This window comes from Papio anubis, chromosome 19 (genome assembly GCF_008728515.1).
Source record: "Papio anubis isolate 15944 chromosome 19, Panubis1.0, whole genome shotgun sequence".
Taxonomy (NCBI): domain Eukaryota; kingdom Metazoa; phylum Chordata; class Mammalia; order Primates; family Cercopithecidae; genus Papio; species Papio anubis.
Genome location: NC_044994.1, coordinates 45,359,720 through 45,377,882, shown reverse-complemented (window position 1 = coordinate 45,377,882; position 18,163 = coordinate 45,359,720). Strand labels below are relative to the sequence as shown.

Here is an 18,163-nt window from a genome sequence, read left to right as displayed (position 1 = left end):
TGTATAGTGTGCCAAATTTATACATGTTTCATTTTAGTTCAGGTATCATGTCATATATACACTACTTGTATAGCCATATGCCTGTGAACATATTTATTTTTTTTTTCGTTATTTCCTAAGATCAGCTCCCTTTAAAGAAAAGCAAAATGTCTGTTGCAGTCCCAATTATCTATATATGAACAGAATACCTAGCATAAAAGAAGACCACAGTCACTGTTATTTATCAAATAATAGCAAAATCATTTGAGTCAAGACCCTGGAATATGCCATTTTCTTTTTCTCTGGAATCTTGCATGGAAACTTTTCAGCAGCAGCAAATTTCTATCCCATGGGCTCTCTTCATAGTTGGTGGCTTTACAAATATGCAGAGCAAAGAACCTAGAGTTTCACCTGACTGTAAATATGACAGCATGGCTGCTGATCTGCTCTGTGGCTGAGGCACTGTGGAGCTGAGCTTTTCTGTACAGTGAGGGCTTTATTTCTCCAAATGATCAAAGGATCACTTGGGCACAGTCCCTTGGAAGAGAGGAGATTTCACTGGGAGACTAGCTCACTGATTTTCTGCTTAACTGTGTCATCAAAACTGCAAAAGGGAGGAGACAAAAGGACAGGAAAACAATTATTTAACATATCTGTCAGAAACTGAATGAGACAAACCATTCCATAAGATCTTCTAATTTTGCCAAATTATATCTACTGTCAACCAGTGGAATGTTGAAGCAGTACTAAAATTGAAAGTGCTGGAGGAATATTCAGGTTGTGTTTGCATTTGGCAAGCAAATGTGGTGAGTATGAAGAATAATAAGCAACGCAGGATTCCCCTTTTCCAGCTTGAACTACAGGCATGTGCCACCATGCCTGGCTACTTTTTGTATTTTTAGTAGAGATGAGGTTTCGCCATGTTGGCCAGGCAGGTCTCGAATTCCTGACCTCAGGTGATCCTCCCACCTTGGCCTCCCAAAGTGCTGAGATTATAGGTGTGAGCTACCGTGCCCGGCTCTGTTTGTAGTAATTTAGAAAGAGGCACACAATATTAATCTTTGATGAATTAAAATGTATTCCTGTATACGTGTTGAGAGTACTATATTTACTTGTTCACATTTCCAAAAAATTTTATGTACTTAGACTGCCACATTTCAATTATCTTATCTATCTTTTCTTCATTGTCTTTTCTTTCTCTGGTACCTAATACTGATTATGTTGGTTTGTTTTAGGATGCCCTCTCTTGGTGACTATCTTTAAATTATTTCCCATGGCTTCAGGTTTCTTTACCACCTTAAACCCCAAATGTCAAAGATCTTATTTATTTCTAATGTAATCCCACTGTCTATTTTGGCTCTTTCTTCTCTCAAACTCCTTTCTACTCAAGAAGGCATGAGGTCCCTTGGATTTTACTTTCTAGATATATCTCAGACCCATCCCTTCCTTTCCATCTGCATGATTATTAATTATACTGGTTCAGCTTCAAACATCTCTCGAGTCACATTAATAAATTCCAGCTGGCCCATGATTTTATGCGGTCACTTGACATTAGGAATGCCCTACCTGGAAAGGTCACTAAGGAAAGAAGGACATTTAGAGTAAGGTGGTATTGTGCTTATTTTCCAGAGAATTTAGAAACAAATTATTATTTATTGACTCCAATCAAAAGAAAGCAAGAGCAATAGAATGAGAACTAGAATTAATATGTGATCTGTCTAAATACAGATAGTGATGTAAAATGTGAAAATAAGGAAAAAGGTGACATATTTGTCCATGGGGATTTATCAGGTCCATACAAAGATGATTTAATTATCTAGGGAATATATTTTATTTAGCTTTCTGTTTACAATTGATTAAAGAACCCCAGTTTAATGAAGCTATATGTTAACTTGTAGATTTTCTATTAGTAGAGATGCAAATAATTCCTGCCCAGCTGAGAAGATGTCAAAGTTGATAGTTTATGACTCTTAATGGATAATAACCTATCTATGAATAGTTTATTACTCTTAATGGATTATAACCTTTCTAGGATAGTTTCATAACTATCCTAGAAATCACATTCTAATTTTTTTATTAAAGTACCAATAAATGCCAGCCTTGCCATCTTCCTCGTTTTGTCATTAATTAATGAGATGAATAAAATCTTTGATATGTTCATTTTATATTTATGAGAGTCATATTTTTAATTTAATTTTTGAAAATTATATTATACTAATGGCCTGAAAATATTTATTTAAAAAACCTGGTTTAATTCCAAAGGAGTTTTTTTTATTTGTATTGCTGATATAATATAAAGGCAGAAATATTATTATAACAAAATTATTTTTTAAAATTATAGTCAATAACATTTGGTTATCCACATTATCAGTGATGACCCTCTTGCACAGACTACCACATTAGCTCTCAAAAAACCAGACCTACCTGAATAGCAAAACCAACAACAGGAAATTAAACACAAGAGTTATTTCCTAGTGCTGCTTGATTTTTTAGTGGGTTGTTGCTTGCTGTACTGTTCTAACCAGTTTCTCAGACTAGCCATGTTTGTTTACTTGATCACAAGTGCATAGTTTTTGGTAAAAGGTTTTTGTTCCAGTTTTTCTGTGTTACATTGTAATACAGTGAACTAAAGAAAGACAGCAAAAAATGTTGAGTGAAAGGACTACCAATTTAAAACAAATTAAAGAGAACTATCTAATTCTCTCTCTGTGACATGTTTAGTTAGACTGTAGAATTCAGGGCCAGGGGAGATCACATATTTAACTGAGTTTTCCAAAGGTCAGTATAATTTTATAGTAATTGCAGTGATGATTGAGAGAAGAAGAAAAGGCAAACCTTCTCTAACTCCACTGTACAATAATTTTTATCTTCTTAGGACTTAAAAAACAATAATAGCCTTAAGCTCAATCTAGCAGTCGGCTAAATATGGGTATATGTTGTTCTCTAATAGTTTTTCAATGCATGTTTTATCTCTTATGATGGCAGGCAATCACATTCTTAATGAATTCCACTCTTCTGCATAGCTGACATCATTCTTTTCATTTCTGTGCATTCCTCACTATCCTGAGCATGCACCAGAGGCACCAAATATTAATTATCTTTATTTGCACTGATTGGAAATTAAAAATTTCCAATGCAGTTGGGATTTACAGCTAGAGGACAAGATTTGGGAGTTATAATTGAAACAAATATATATGCCCTACCCAAAATGCAACTGTCTGAGGCTCAGTGCTTTCCCGTACTGTAATATGCAGAAGAATCACCTAGGGAATCCTGTTAAATGCAGATTTGGATTCAGTTTGATTAATCTGAAGACTGAGACTTTATTTCTAACAGGATCCTAGGTGATCCTGATGCTTCTGGCCAAGAGACCACACTTTGATCAATAAGGGCTTACACAGCTTGCTCTAAAAGGAAATGGCAATCCAGGCTCCTAGTTTCTGAATAAAACCAGGAAATATACCCATCTGTAATACAAATAGGTGTTCAACTGGGATTTTCAAACGAATTCCTCCCTATTTCCCTGAAAATCATGCTTCAAAAAAACCAATCTAATTTTAGGAGTAGATATGTTCAGTTTTCTCCCGTGCAACTTGCAGTGGCATCGTGAGACACATGGTAAAGAACAGAGAGGCAAATCGTGTGATGTCCACAATATACTGCACACTTACTTCATACTTGGAAATCACATGTCATGATAGCAAACTGCAATTGATTCAATTTAAAATATTTACAAAAAAAAAAAAAAAAAAAAAAAAAAACCCTGCTTACATAGCAAAGTTGTTCCTAATAGAATGAAAAGTGGAATTTGATGGGGCAATATTGTAACTTGACTATGGGATTCTAGATGATGTAGCAACAATTACAACCCCTAAAGTGTAGCTCCTTCACATGAAACATGATTGATATAACACGCTATGATTCTTCTGTAGAATCAATAACAGCCCTCTCACACGTTGTCTATACTGAATTATAAAGGGGTTTTAAGTTACAAATGTGTGTGAATATATATATATATATGCAATTTATTTAAAAATTCAATAAGTTTATGATAGTGTCATTGAGAAAATGTAGCATAGTTTCCTCCTGTTTTGCCCCCTCTTTTACCACCTTTTTTGTTTTCAATACATTTGAAAAATTCCTTTTAAATGTATCTTGCTGCTTGTCAATGAGGCTTCTCTTTTCCACATTGCTTAATTAACTCTTTCCCTCAGGCTCACCTAAGGCCCTATTGATTTCTCTCCCTACACAATATTATCAGGGAAAATGAGCTGCTTCTATATGGCTGTGGAGTACACGTGCTGGTGCCTCACAGATGTGCCAGGGTCACATGTGTGATGTGTGGACTCAATTGAGATAACTCACTGGGACAAGAGCAGTGAGCCCTGAAGTATTGCTGAGTTGAAGAGAAGATTCATATTGAAGTAACTGGGGGGGGGGGGGGAAAACACATCAGAAAGAGATATGACCTAAGGAGATAAATTATGAGAAAAAAAAGATGTCATGTAGAAGAGTAGAAGAACAATGTTTTCAATGGCATGGAAACCCAGTGAATAACACAAACTCAGAACTTAATTGCAAATAGCTTTCAGGCAACACTCATGAAATTTAATATTTAATTTTCAAAGTGGAACTGAGTATCAAATAATTTTCTTGATCCAAGGAGTATGGATTGGATAATTTGTTTTTTTTTTTAAAGGATTTTAATGATACATGTTCTTTAAATCCTAGACAGTTCATAATTTGTGAATCCTACCAATCAAGTTTCCTTTGGCTAAAGTTATTCAATACAGCCATTATTAATATATATAAAATCATGATGAATCAGGTCAGACATTTTGCACACACATATGAATGATGATATCAATCATCAATGATAAGAACAAAAAGAAGAAAAACTTCACTGACTGAAATAAAATTCAGAGGCTCATGTATAATTTCATATTATGAAAAAATCATAAGATTATTATTCATAAGAGCACATACTTTAGGCTCTGTGGGATGAGATTGTGATGTCTTAAATATAATAGCAATGCAACCACATTTAATTCATAACAACTCTGTCCCACTTGTCTGCATGTGGCTGATCTTACTGCTCTTGAAAATGCAGGAATAATCAAGCTAAATTATTTCCATTGAATAATGGATCATTATCCCTCTTTTAGTGTTTGCTACTGACTCATAATCAAGGTTCAGATCCAGCCAATAATTGTATTCTTTTCTCACTAGGTTAATTTTATTTCTTTATCTGTGTTGAGCTATTTTATTTATTTTCATATGAAGCTTCATTCTTCGAGAATCATATATCAATCTGTGGTGATATTTAAATGCTATTTAAAGAGAACAGTTTTTTCTGAAACAATCAAAGGATAATACACTTTTTTGAAGCTTGTTTTCTAAGGAAAAATATTAAGAAGTAAACATTGCTACCTCAATCTAGTGAGAGATACTAAACACCCTTTTCCTTACAATGAGATTTTGAAAAATATACGAAATTACACTGCAGTGCTTACAATTCTGTGTGGTCCAGAGTTGACACTCAACAAATAATTACTGAATATATAAGTGACTATGTGAAGGAATGAACAAATTCCATGAGAAGATAAAAATAATCTGAGATGGGAACCAGTGTGTCATAAGTAGATCCATTACCAATTCATACTATAACTCAGAATCATTTTGTAATGACAGCTAGCAGAAATGTGCATACCTCTTTGAAAAACTCTTTGGGAAAAGAGTAGCAAACAATTGATAGTTCTGTGAGAAAAGATGTCTTTCAAAACTCAAAACTGGTATTCTCTAATCAGAATGATTACTCATCAAACACAAAATTACATAGAAAAACACAAAGTATATTCTGTTGTTTTCTCAAATATTTTATTAATAATTCCTATATATTCCCTTATTTTAGATGTGGAAAACAGGCTAGGTAATACCTACTCCACTTTTCAGGATTCCCTCACCTAACACTAAACCAATACTCCATCTGATTAACTCAGCTAAACAGGCATGCACTAAAAGGACTCAGATCAGTCAAGTCAGTTGCTTGGGTAAATTAACCACTGGTTGAAACCAATTACTCAGTTCTGTCAAAATACTAAGTTTCCTGTCCCTATAATGAAGGACCAGTCACTCTGAAGCAGAGAGGGTGTAATTGAAACATCTTATCACAACACAGCAAACTGACTGAAATTGGTGTGAAGTTAATGGAGGGCACACAAATGGCCTTTTCCTATAAATAAGCTTTAAATAGAAAATTAACTATTAACTATAAAAATATAACTATTAACTATAAAAATAGGCAGGTGACAATACATTCAGTGATCCTTTATTACTTCACAGCAATACTAACTTATCTTAGGCTGACAAGGGGAGACACTGTTTGGTAGGCAGCCTCAAAAATGGTGCCCAGTGATCCCTCCCTTTTGTGTAAACCCCTTACTCTTTTGTAATCCCCTCCCCAGGGCTGGACCTACTGACTTGCTTCTAATCATCAAACTACAGAAAAAGTGGTGGTTACAAAAAGGTCACAAAAGGACGATAGCTTCTGTCTTGAGTTTCCCTTTCTTGCTGGCTTGCTCTGAGGGAATTCAGCCGCCTTGCTATGAGCTGCCCTATGGAGAGGTCCATGGAGCAAGGAACAGATGTCTCTGGCCGACAGCCAGATTACCTGGGGCCTGCCAAGAGCCAAATGTATGAGCTTTGAAGCAGACCCTCTGCAGTCAAACTTGCAGATGAGAACACAGCTCCCATTCATAACTTTAGACAGCATTATGGGAGATTCTGAGCCACAGGCACCCAGCTGAATCATACCTGAATTCCAGACTCATAGGAACTGGCAGATGATGTGTATTTGTTGCTTTAAGCCAGTAAGTTTTGGGGTAATTTTTTATGCAATAATAGATAAGTATTACGTGTTGCTTCCTCCACTCATTACATAGTGATGTAGTTAAAATCCTCCTTTAAATATCTCATCTGTATCTATGGTCAGAGACCACTTATGAAAACTCCCTTCAATAGCACTTTTCTAGATTGTAGAAAACAAGCGCTCCTACGTATTAACCAAAATACTCCAGTATTATATAGGCTGACATGTGGGTTTAACCTTACCCTTGTAGCATAGCACAGTGGTGAGTAGCAGAGTCTCTAGAGCCAAAATGTTTGATTTAACACTAAGTTTCACTATGTAATAGCTATGCTCCATTGTGGTAATTATTGAAAATTGTATGCCTTAGGGCCCTTGACAATAACATGCGTAATATTACTTACCTCACAAAGTATTGTGAGAATTAAACCAGTTTAATGTAGTTTTAATAAATAGTACCTGGCTCATAGTAAGGACTCTATAATCTGCTTGTATTAGAAAAAAAGATCCTAGAACGTTTTCTGTTAATAATCATTAAATATCATGAATAAAGCCTTACAATTATGCCATAATAAGATGAAGAACTTTGGATAAATTTGCAGAGTTAAAATCTACATAGGTTAGGGCCCTAAAACATAATTCTAAAAAGGTAACAATGTGTACCAATGTGCCATATGGTATTGGGGGGCTAATTACATTTTCAGCTTCTTGAAGTACAAAGTAAATCTGTAAGAAGTAGGGAGCCCTTTGCTTCCAAATTCTGCCTTCTAAATATTTTAGGGTAAAACCTCCCAGTATATGAATCCCAGGAAGCAAATTGACATTTGTATCTTTAAACAATTCTCCAAAACAGCCATTTTAATGTTAAGATCTGTCTAAACTCAAGGATTAAAATCATACAATTAATCACATGTAGTTAGGTGTTTAAGAAGATTTTGAATACTCTACTCTTCCTATATGAAAATATTTGGCACTTTGCCCCCTCCCCCCAAAAGCAAAGAATAACAAAAATTGACTAGGAAGTCCTTACTATAGCTAAAATATTCAAACCACCATCTTCAAAGCATCTTTCAAATCACTTCCTATGTTTGAACAAAAGCATTCTTGGAGCCAGGAGCTTATGGGTAGCACTCTTTTGAGGTAAGTGGTCAAACTGCAGATATTTTGCATCTGTCTTAAGAAATGGAAGGAAAAATAAAATCTCAGAACTTTGTTCCCACCTCTCTTGCTTTTCTACCTTACTGCAGAGAGGTTGTCTATTACAAATTGCAGAACTACCTGTCCCTCCCACTAGTATTTCGAGAATTAACAACCCAATGGAGCAGTCTGAATTCTTCATTATCCCATTAATGCACCACATGCATTTTCTAAACCCTGCTTTAAAGTACAGTATTTTTCTCTTCTAGAAGGCTCTTTCTCCATCAAAATTCCAAGCCTTAATCTATCCTAATGCCATCCATTCTCCAGGTCAAATTCTGGGGTGCTCACCTCTAGGAAACACTCATCATATAGGAGAGATATTGTATAATCCAGAAATTATACTTGAGTAACCTGACTCTAGAGCAACCAGATTCTAGAGTGCAATTTCTAGATTTTCAGCTAGCTTTCCACTTTGGGACTGTTGCCTAACATTTCTTTGCCTCAGTTTCCTTGTCTATCAAAAGGGTTTAATAATAGTCTTGACCACATGGAGCTATCAGAAGAACCAACAATACAATATACATAGACCACTTAGCATTATGCCTGGCACAAAACAGGTACTTGAAAGACGTTAATGATTAATGTTATTGCCATTAATATTATCACAACTATCATTCTTAACACTCTATGCCTTTCTCTTTTCCTATTCTTTGCATGCAGGAGAATAATTTTCCCCTCTACTTTTTCACTTCAGATCTAGGTTGATATGGTGGAGAGGGGTGGCACAATTGGAGTCACCACCTTGGATGGAGTTTTGTGCTCAGGGTTGACTAATAGACTGTAATGTAAGATAGACCATTGTTGTTAAACTAAGAAAACCAGGATGAAACCTCTTTTGATTTGGCAAATGCAAGAAAAATTGTTAAAAGTGTTGTTAAAGTGCAATGAACAAGATTTTAAAACATTTTTTGTTAAAACCACATTTTATCATTTTATAGCAAATAAATAAAGAACGCACTAGTTATTTTATCATTCCAGTCAAGCAAACTAAAAGAAAAACTAGAAGAAAAACGAAAAGAAAAACTAAAAGTCAAACAAACTAAACGAATAAATCCATATGCACAGGCAAAAGGGCACATATACCCACAGGCGTGCGCACGCGCACACACACACACACACACACACACACATCTATCAGGATAATTGTTGTGAACTCTAAACTTGAGCAAAACTTGCCCCTGAGATGCCTTTCCTGCTGAGACCATCTGTTCACTAATGGACAATATTCTTTCCTCTAAAAACACATTTCTAGTGTAAATGACCTGGAGACTACACTCCATAAAAAGTAATTGCCTTCTATCCCAAAGGTGGTCTTTTCAGCCCTGGTTCCTTGTCCACTCATCCATCCTCATTCCTTCCAGTTCCTCATTACAGGCAAGCCCAGTCCTCTGCTCTTTAGCTGACACACAGTGACAGCGTCTTTGCCCCCTCATCCTGTTCAGCTGGTCATCATAAAGACTGAGAGAGAGCAAAACAGAAGTAAGGCTTTATGACATCTCTGTGACAGCACCACGGTTCCCCTATAAAAACATTGCCATTTTAAACTTGTGAGATTTCAGCAGTTGGACAGAGATATGAATCTTGTCATTTTTTTTTTTTTAAGGCCAAATAACAAAGCGAATAAAGGAGAATGAGAATAGCATTGCAAATGAGAAAATTGAAGGCTGAGAAGTCCTGATTAGACACATTCTTGAGAAGAGCTTATTGAATATGTAAGAAGGCATTTCATATCTTAACATTTCCTGGGGTGAAAGGAAGAAAAAATATTTCTCAATTTTAATTCTATATGCCAAATAAATTGATAATTCTTGTGATTTTAAATTTTATTAATTGTGAAAAAGCATAATTTCCTTCCTCCCCAAACCTACGTGAGGATAGTTTAAACTCAACATATCTGTTACATGTTCTATTTACATAACTATGTGTAAATCAGATTGTCTAGTTTGAATTGCTAACATTTTTTGACAAATCTGTAAAAATCATGATGCTTTAGGTTACAGAAGAAATGACCTCCCACTGAGAAAAATTTCCTTTGAAAGAAAGCCAGAGACAACACTTAATATTAATCTTGTTTTTGGCTAAATTTACCTCAGAGACATTCTATAAACTAATTTTTGCTGCCTGTATTCAAGTGGAAATCAAATATTTTAGATACAATGGAAGCTTTCAGCTATCCCCAAAGTAATAAGTTTGCAATAAAGTGCTCACACAGGGGAATATTTTAGTGCTTTGAAGTACTTACTTTTTATGACTGCAAAATAATTATACCTGTAGTTATAATATAAAAGGATCTCCTTTAGAAGTAACCAATCTGTGCCAGGCTTGAATTTTATTATATATTTAACCTTGGAAACCTGCTATTCAGAGACCTAAAAGTATTTATGTCTACTCAACTTGACAAGTCCCAAATATAAAGTACTGCCCATTTCTCATTAACAATAATGAATATGTGGTTGGGAACATTGGCTTACATCTTTAATCCCGGCTTTTGGGGAGACCAAGGCAGGAGGATTGCTTGAGTCCAGAAGTTTGAGACTAGCCTGGGCATGATGGTGTGACCCCGTCTGTACAAAAAAATAAAACTAAAAAAATTAGTTGGACATGATTATGCATGCCTGTGGTCCTAGGAGGATAACTTAAGCCCAGGAGGTCGAGGCTGCAGTAAGCAATGTTTGCACCACTGCCCTCCACCCTGGGTGACAGAGCAAGACTCTGTCTCAAAAGAATATTGGCCGGGTTCAGTGGCTCACGACTGTAATCCCAGCACTTTGGGAGGCTGAGGCAGGTGGGTCACCTGAGGTCAGGAGTTTGATACCAGACTGGTCAACATGGTGAAACTCCGTCTCTGCTAAAAATACAAAAATTAGTCAGGCACGGTGGCAGATGCCTATAATCCCAGCTAGTCAAGAGGCTGAGGCAGGAGAATTGCTTGAACCTAGGAAGTGTAGGTTGTGGTAAGCTGAGACTGTGCCACAGACTGGGTGACAGAGCAAGACTCTGTCTCAAAAAAAATTATATATATATAATATATATGTGTATATATATACGCATGTGTGTGTGTATATATACACATGTGTGTGTGTATATATGTGTATATATATATAAATGTTAAATATAGTGTTATTGCATGACTGAGCAATTAATCTAGTTGTCTACCAAAATAAACAAAAACATGCATTTACACAAAAATTTGTACATAAATATTCACAGCAGCATTCTTCATAATAGCAAAAGCATAAAAACAGCCCAAATGTCCATGATCTGAAGAATGGATAAATGAAATGTTATATATCTATACCATAGAATATTATTCAGCAATCGAAAGGAATAAAATATTGGCATGTGCTCCAAATGGATGAACCTTAAAACATTTCAGTAAATGAAAGAAGCCAATCACAACAGACTACATCTAGTATAATTTCATTTATATGAAATGTTCAGAATACACAAATACATACAGACAGAAAATAGACTAGTGGTTATCTGTGGTTGAAGTGTGAGGAGGGCACTGCTAATAGATTAAAAATAAAAATCTACAATCAGATTGTGGTGATGGTTGCACAATTCTATTAGTATACTAAAAGCCATTGAACTGCACACATTAAATGGATGAATTTTATGGCATGTGAATTATACTTCAACAATGCTGTTTTGAAACAGAAAGAAAGAGCACAGGAAAGGGATCAAGGGCATTGGGTCGCATCTCAACTTTGAGTGTTTGTATATAAATTACTTCACCTCGGACTCTCACTTTACCCCGGGTATTGAAAAAAGCAAAATCAAATAACAAAAATCATAAAACAACAACAATAACAAATGTATTAAGTGGGGATCTCCTCTAAGTTGCTCCAACTGCTGTCTTTTTAAATATTTATAGAGCATCTATTACACGGCTCATACAATATATGAGTATTGAAATAGCAGTGTCCCTAGGATAGCACAGCAAAATAGTGATGAGCTGTAGAGGTGCACAGAAAAGAAACAAGATAATGTGAAATCAGGTATAAAATGTACAGTGATGTTGACAAAAGAAGTAAAACATAATAGGAATTCTGGATTCATGAGGTCACTGTCCTGGTGCTTGGTTAGGATTTGGATGGCTTGGAAGAAGTGAGGAAGACCCCAGAGCAAGAAAGAACATAAGCAAGGCCCAGAGGGAGAAACTTGCATGATATGCCCACAGGCAGGGGCATAAAGTAGAGCTCAAGAGAGAATGCCAAGAAATAAGAATTGAAAAGATGGTGGTAAACTAAAGAGAGCCTTGGAAGATGCATCAATCCATTTAAAACAGGAACCTTGAAGTACAGAGGTATCACCATCAGAAAGTAAACTTTAGGGGATAGTAGCTAATTTTATGGGAAAGATCATGAGTTCCAAGTTTGAAATTCTGGTTTTGATAAGATGGCAGGGAGCCCCTGTAAGCTTCTGAAAGCCCTAGATAAGAGATCAGAGCTGAGAATGTCTGTAGCATCATCTGCATATCCTACATTGGCATTTTTCAGGGATAAGTTGATTTCTGAACTACATGCCGTGTAAGCATATTTACCTTTTTCATTCCCCAATAATATAGAAAGGTCAAGGAAATAGGTTCAACTTGATTAGGATAAGATTCAGAAAACTAACAGGGAAAGGGAAAATAAAAACGGTCTCCAAATTCCCAAGACATTATTCTCTACAGCAGAGAAAACCTCTTTTGCTGTCAGCCATCACATTTATTTAGCGCCTGATAATGATCAGTCTACTATTTTCTAGGTTTCCTTTATACATGGAGTGTTTCTCCAATGCACAGTACACTTTTATGACAGAAACTCATCACCTAGAAATTATTTATGACATGCAAAAAAGTTTACCTTTCATCCTCTAATGTCTTACGGGCTGTCACTTCTATTAGTAATATTGAGCTAGGTTATAGCTAAGAAAGCTTAGTGCTAACGAGGCCAAGGACCCGGGTTCTCATTAGCTAGCATTTGGAAGAAAAGAACACATTATTTCCCACAGACTGCATCCTTAATATCATCTGGTTGCTTCTGACATGGAGTATGCTTAGCTGAGATGGAGCTACTTTCCTACTAACAAAAGTGTGGGGTTGTTTTCACAGGTCACTTCTGGACACATACTGGGCATTATGTGAATAGGAAAAGACTCAACAAACACTAATATAGTCTCTGTTTCAACAAGAAGTTTGAAAGCAAAAATTGTGAGCAAGATTCTTTTTTTTTTTTTTTTCAAATATTACACAGTGTTTCTCAAGAATCTTTTGTGAAAGTAGCTACATTTGCTTTCAGGATGTGAAGATGTTCCTATCACACTGTTTGACTCTGTGGCATACTGTTCTGTCCATGCTGATTTTTTCCATCCTTACTCTTTTCAGCGAAAAATGATGATAATTATTGAGTTAAAGGGAGAATCACCTAACAACTACTTTTCAATGATCTAAACTCTGAGCAGCAGGTCTGTGTTCTGCTGAACCTGAAAGACTGATAACAGCTTTTCCAAATTTAGAAAGGAACCAGAGGGGCCACTGACTCCATCTCTGAGCTTATGGAAGAGGACTGTTAATCATGGTTGAACTCTAAGCCAAGAGCATTGCATGGGGATTGCCTAGAAGATACCACTGTGTTTCTTTCTTTCTCTTTTTTTTTTTTTTTTTTTTTTTTGTGAGACAGAGTTTTGCTCGTTTAGCCCAGGCTGGAGTGCAGTGGCGTGATCTCAGCTCACTGCAACCTCCACCTTCTGGTTTCAAGCCTCAGCCTCCCAAGTAGCTGGGATTACAGGCACCCGCCACCATGCCTGGCTACTTTTTGTATTTTTAGTAGAAATGGGGTTTCACCATGTTGGCCAGGCTGGTCTCGAACTCCTGACCTCATGATCCGCCTGCCTGGACCTCCCAAAGTGCGGAATTACAGGCGTGAGCCACCGCGCCTCGCCCTGTGTCTCTTTTAAATACTGCTTCCCAAAATTCCCTGTAAAATAATTTCATGTTTACAGGACTTTATGAAATATAAGGACCACAATCTAAGAGGCTGTATTACCATTAGACTCAGAATGTTTCCTATGCTGATGAATTTGTGGGTTTTAAGAGCAAAATATAGAACAAAGACTTTTCCAAATACATTTAATCCTTCTTTGAAAATATGTTTTGTGAGTCATTATATTACACATAAATCAGAGACTATGCCTTATAGGAATTTTAAAACATTATCAATTGTAATTGAATACCTATTCCTTTAAAAAATAAAAAATAAAAAGGTTCCAAGATAAAACAACTGCAAATTGAGAAGGATAGAATATCAGTAGGGTCAGGGTTTGTTACAAAATTATATTAATATTATAAATATCATAAAATCATTTAAAAATATAAAAGTAATATTTAGAACTACTAACAGGGGATCTAATTCCAGTAAGTACTTGATTGACATGTATTTTAAATATTATAATGCAAAACCAAAACTATATTGCACAACTTTAGCATAGAACTTCTCTAACATTTATGTCTATAAAAGTTTGGAGAAAACATTGTGTACTTTCAAGCATCCTTATTTTAGATGCAGCATTAATAGTGTTCCCAGCCTTTCCATTCTAATATCTAGTTCTGTTCATAAAATCAACTTAATGAAATTTTAGTTTTCTAAAAATAATGTATAAAATGTTAAATTATTAAGATACAGAAATACTTTTAAAAGTTATGCACTTCAGGCTGAGTGTGGTGGCTCATGCCTGTAATCCCAGCACTTTGGGAGGCCGAGGCAGGTGATTACTTGAGGTCAGGAGTTTGAGACCAGCCTGGTCAATGTAGCAAAACCCTGTCTCTACTAAAAGTACAAAAATTAGCCAGGCATCGTGGCAGGCACCCGTAATCCTGGCTACTCCGGAGGCTGAGGCAGGAGAATCACTTGAACCCCAGAGGCGGAAGTTGCAGTGAGCTGAGATCATACCACTGCATTCCAGCTCAGGTGACAGGGGAAGACTCTGTCTCAAAAAATAAAACAAAACAAAATTATTCACTCTGCATAATGTTGAATTCATTCAGAATAAAAGATGATTTAGCCAGGCATGGTGGCAGACACTTGTAATCCCGGCTACTCCAGAGGCTGAGGCAGGAGAATCACTTGAACCCCAGAGGCGCAGGTTGCAGTGAGCCGAGATCACACCACTGCACTCCAGCTCAGGTGACAGGGAAAGACTCTGTCTCAATAAATAAAATAAAACAAAACAAAATAATGCACTCTAATGTTGAATTCATTCAGAATAAAAGAGATGACGTTTTAACATTTACATATATTCATGTTGATTTTGCTAGATGGCTATACTTGTTCCCCATGTCCCCAAATCCAGTTCTTATTGGAAGTTTGATTGCCAATGCTTATCAGTGAAAGACCAAGAAATCTACAGATATGCATACTGTATTCTTAAAGTTGTTTATAAAATCACTAATATTTTAAATGTTTAATTCCAAATGAACAACTCTCCTCATTTTCTGAAAATATCATGAAATTGATTCTAGGCATAAAAGGAGTTAAATATTTTATTTGATAGCAGATAAATGAATTTATTGGCCTTTTGAAGATACTTGTGATTATTTGCCATTTTCAACCCTCCATTAAAAATTCCTTAACCTTTCTTCAAAATTCAGAAAAACTAAATAACCTCTGATCAAAAACTAAGGGAGAATGTCTATGCAGAAAAGGGTTTCTATTTATCTTTCAGAATTTAACAGTGTTTTTCATTATATAAAGAGAAGGAGAACACATATTAAATTACATAACCTTTGAGTTGGATCACCTTTCTGAGGAACTATGCTCACTGCATGTTTTAAATATGTGCATGAAAATTTAGCAAACATCATCTCTTCTGAATGTACTATAAGCTCTTCAGAATCAGATGGAAATTTAGCTTTAAATGTCTGGCCAGGAGGATCCAGGGATAATGAATTATATAAAACTCATTTTATCTACACCAAATGTTGAAAGAAAAAAGTTATGCCAGAATGTCATGAGTTAGACCACCACAGAATGGGCTCTCAAATATGAGAATTTGCAGAAAACGGGATTTGGTCTGTAGTCCTGTACATAGAGTTGATTTTAGGCTATAGGGAAAAATGGGTATAATACATTCACACAAGCTTAGAATGGGGTGGGGATATAGCCTCAGAAGGATAGAGTAGTGTGGAGGCTAAAATTGGAAGCTAATTTGCATGTTGACTTCTGATTAGCCTGTGCTCCAGGAAGGCCTCTAAGATTTCCAGTTTATCTATTGCTCTTTGTGTAAGAACAGGAACTTACTATAAATCCTGCTCTTAGATCAAACAACTTTGCTGTTATTGTACTTCAGTTGTTCTCCTCTTTTCTGATGGGAATCCACCATGTTTTCTCACACAGCCCGAGACATAGACATGGCTTTTGTTGGTAAGTCCCTGTTAAATGTTTCTTTCTGAGAAACGTTCCCAGGTGCTAATAGCTCTGGGATCTACCTTTCTGAAGAAGACTAGCTAAAGAAGTCCAGTACAAATTGAGGTTGATACCATCCCAGAGGCAGACCCCACCCAGGTATTCATGACCACTCTCTTTGGCTTCTCAGCTTTCACAGACTTTGGAGTCAGGTATGCATAGGCCTGCCCACCTCAAAAGCAGCAGGAACAGTGAGCCTCTCATATTAAGTTGTGGTGATCTGACTGACTCAGGAGAGGAAAGAGATAAATATAACCTAGCTCCTTATTGAAACTGAGCCCTGGCCAAATAGCTGAGTCACTGACAGTGTTTCTCTCCCTTAATGCTAGTGCAGGAGAAGAGGACACAAAACATCCCCACATATCTAAGACAAATGGACAGAAGGGCCTGAAAGGCGTGGGATTCTGATAGGAATACGCAGGAAGCTGGAAGTGAATGCTTCCCAGCTGATCCCTGGGAGTATCCTGGGTGTCAACAGGAGAGAACTTTCAGACATGGACATGTTGGTAGAAATAGCTGACTCATTGTTTCCAATAGAGAAATGGGTCAACCTGCAGTTACCTGAACAACTGGGCTAGACTAGAATAGGGAAGGGCTCTAAAGGCTTCCAATTTAGGAGTAAATGCCTGTCCTATATGTGGTCTCTAAGGTGTGTTAAATTAGGATATGTTATATGCTTTCTCTTATTGCAACAATATTACTATGTTTCATAGAAATATTGGTGATGGAGGCACAGCATTAATAATCTCACAAATAATGTTTATACCTATGTGTGATTCCATCTCACCCTGACTGAGGTTTAAGGCCACTTGGTTAATAAGATCCAGGACAATTCTGAACAAAAGCGGATATTCAGAATAATCACTAGAGAATTATTTTAAATGCACCTGCCAATAAACTTTCCCTAGGATCCTGCCTGGGAATAGAACTGGGTGTGATGGGCTTGGCATGTATATTTTTATAGAGTGTCACACCCCTGATTAAGAACCAATTAGGGATAGGGAAGAAAGACAAGGATTCCCAGGAATGTAGATTTCATCTTCATACCTGGAAAGATAGATTCTCTGTGACTGAAGGGGGCCCTGAATTTGCATTTTAATGGTGATTCAGGTGCTGAGAGCTCTGGGATCTACCTTTCTGAAGAAGACTAGCTAAAGAAGTCCAGTACAAATTGGGGTTGATACCATCCCAGAGGCAGACCGCACCCAGGTATTCATGACCACTTTAGTAACAGGTGAATCCGATACCGATTATCTTCTTTCAAGGGTGCTGAGTGGATTCCCTACCTTTCCAGGAAAAAGTTATTTCAGAGCAAAGAACCATGGCAGCTTGGAGCCCTGTTGCTCAGATGACTTTTTATTTATGCTAAGGGTGAGGATATTTGCTTGATACAAAAATAAATATGGTTGTCCCCACACATATTAAATAATCGTGCTTTTTCACAATGATGGAACCCTGGAAACATCCCTTGGCTCATTAGCTTTTACAACTCTCCTGATGTTTTTGACTTCTGAGGCTATATGACACTTTATGCTAATACGTTTGAGGGAAAACACACTTCATCTAATCAGGTATTGTTTAGACACCTGCCATCTAACACTGATTCTTATATACCCTTCATCACCCTGTTCCAGATGAAGCATCAGTTCTCAAATTAACTCATTAGTCATGT

At 36.5% G+C, this 18,163-nt stretch overlaps 1 protein-coding gene and 1 long non-coding RNA gene across 6 annotated transcripts in view; one reads left to right on the top strand and one right to left on the bottom strand.

The window, feature by feature from the left end:
* DCC (DCC netrin 1 receptor) overlaps nucleotides 1–18,163 on the bottom strand; it is a 1,226,567-nt gene that overhangs the window by 272,374 nt on the left and 936,030 nt on the right. The window lies entirely within an intron of this gene.
* On the top strand, nucleotides 9,670–13,275 carry LOC110741754. Its single transcript, XR_002518580.2, has 2 exons — nucleotides 9,670–9,756; nucleotides 13,143–13,275. It is a non-coding gene; the product is annotated as an uncharacterized LOC110741754 (long non-coding RNA).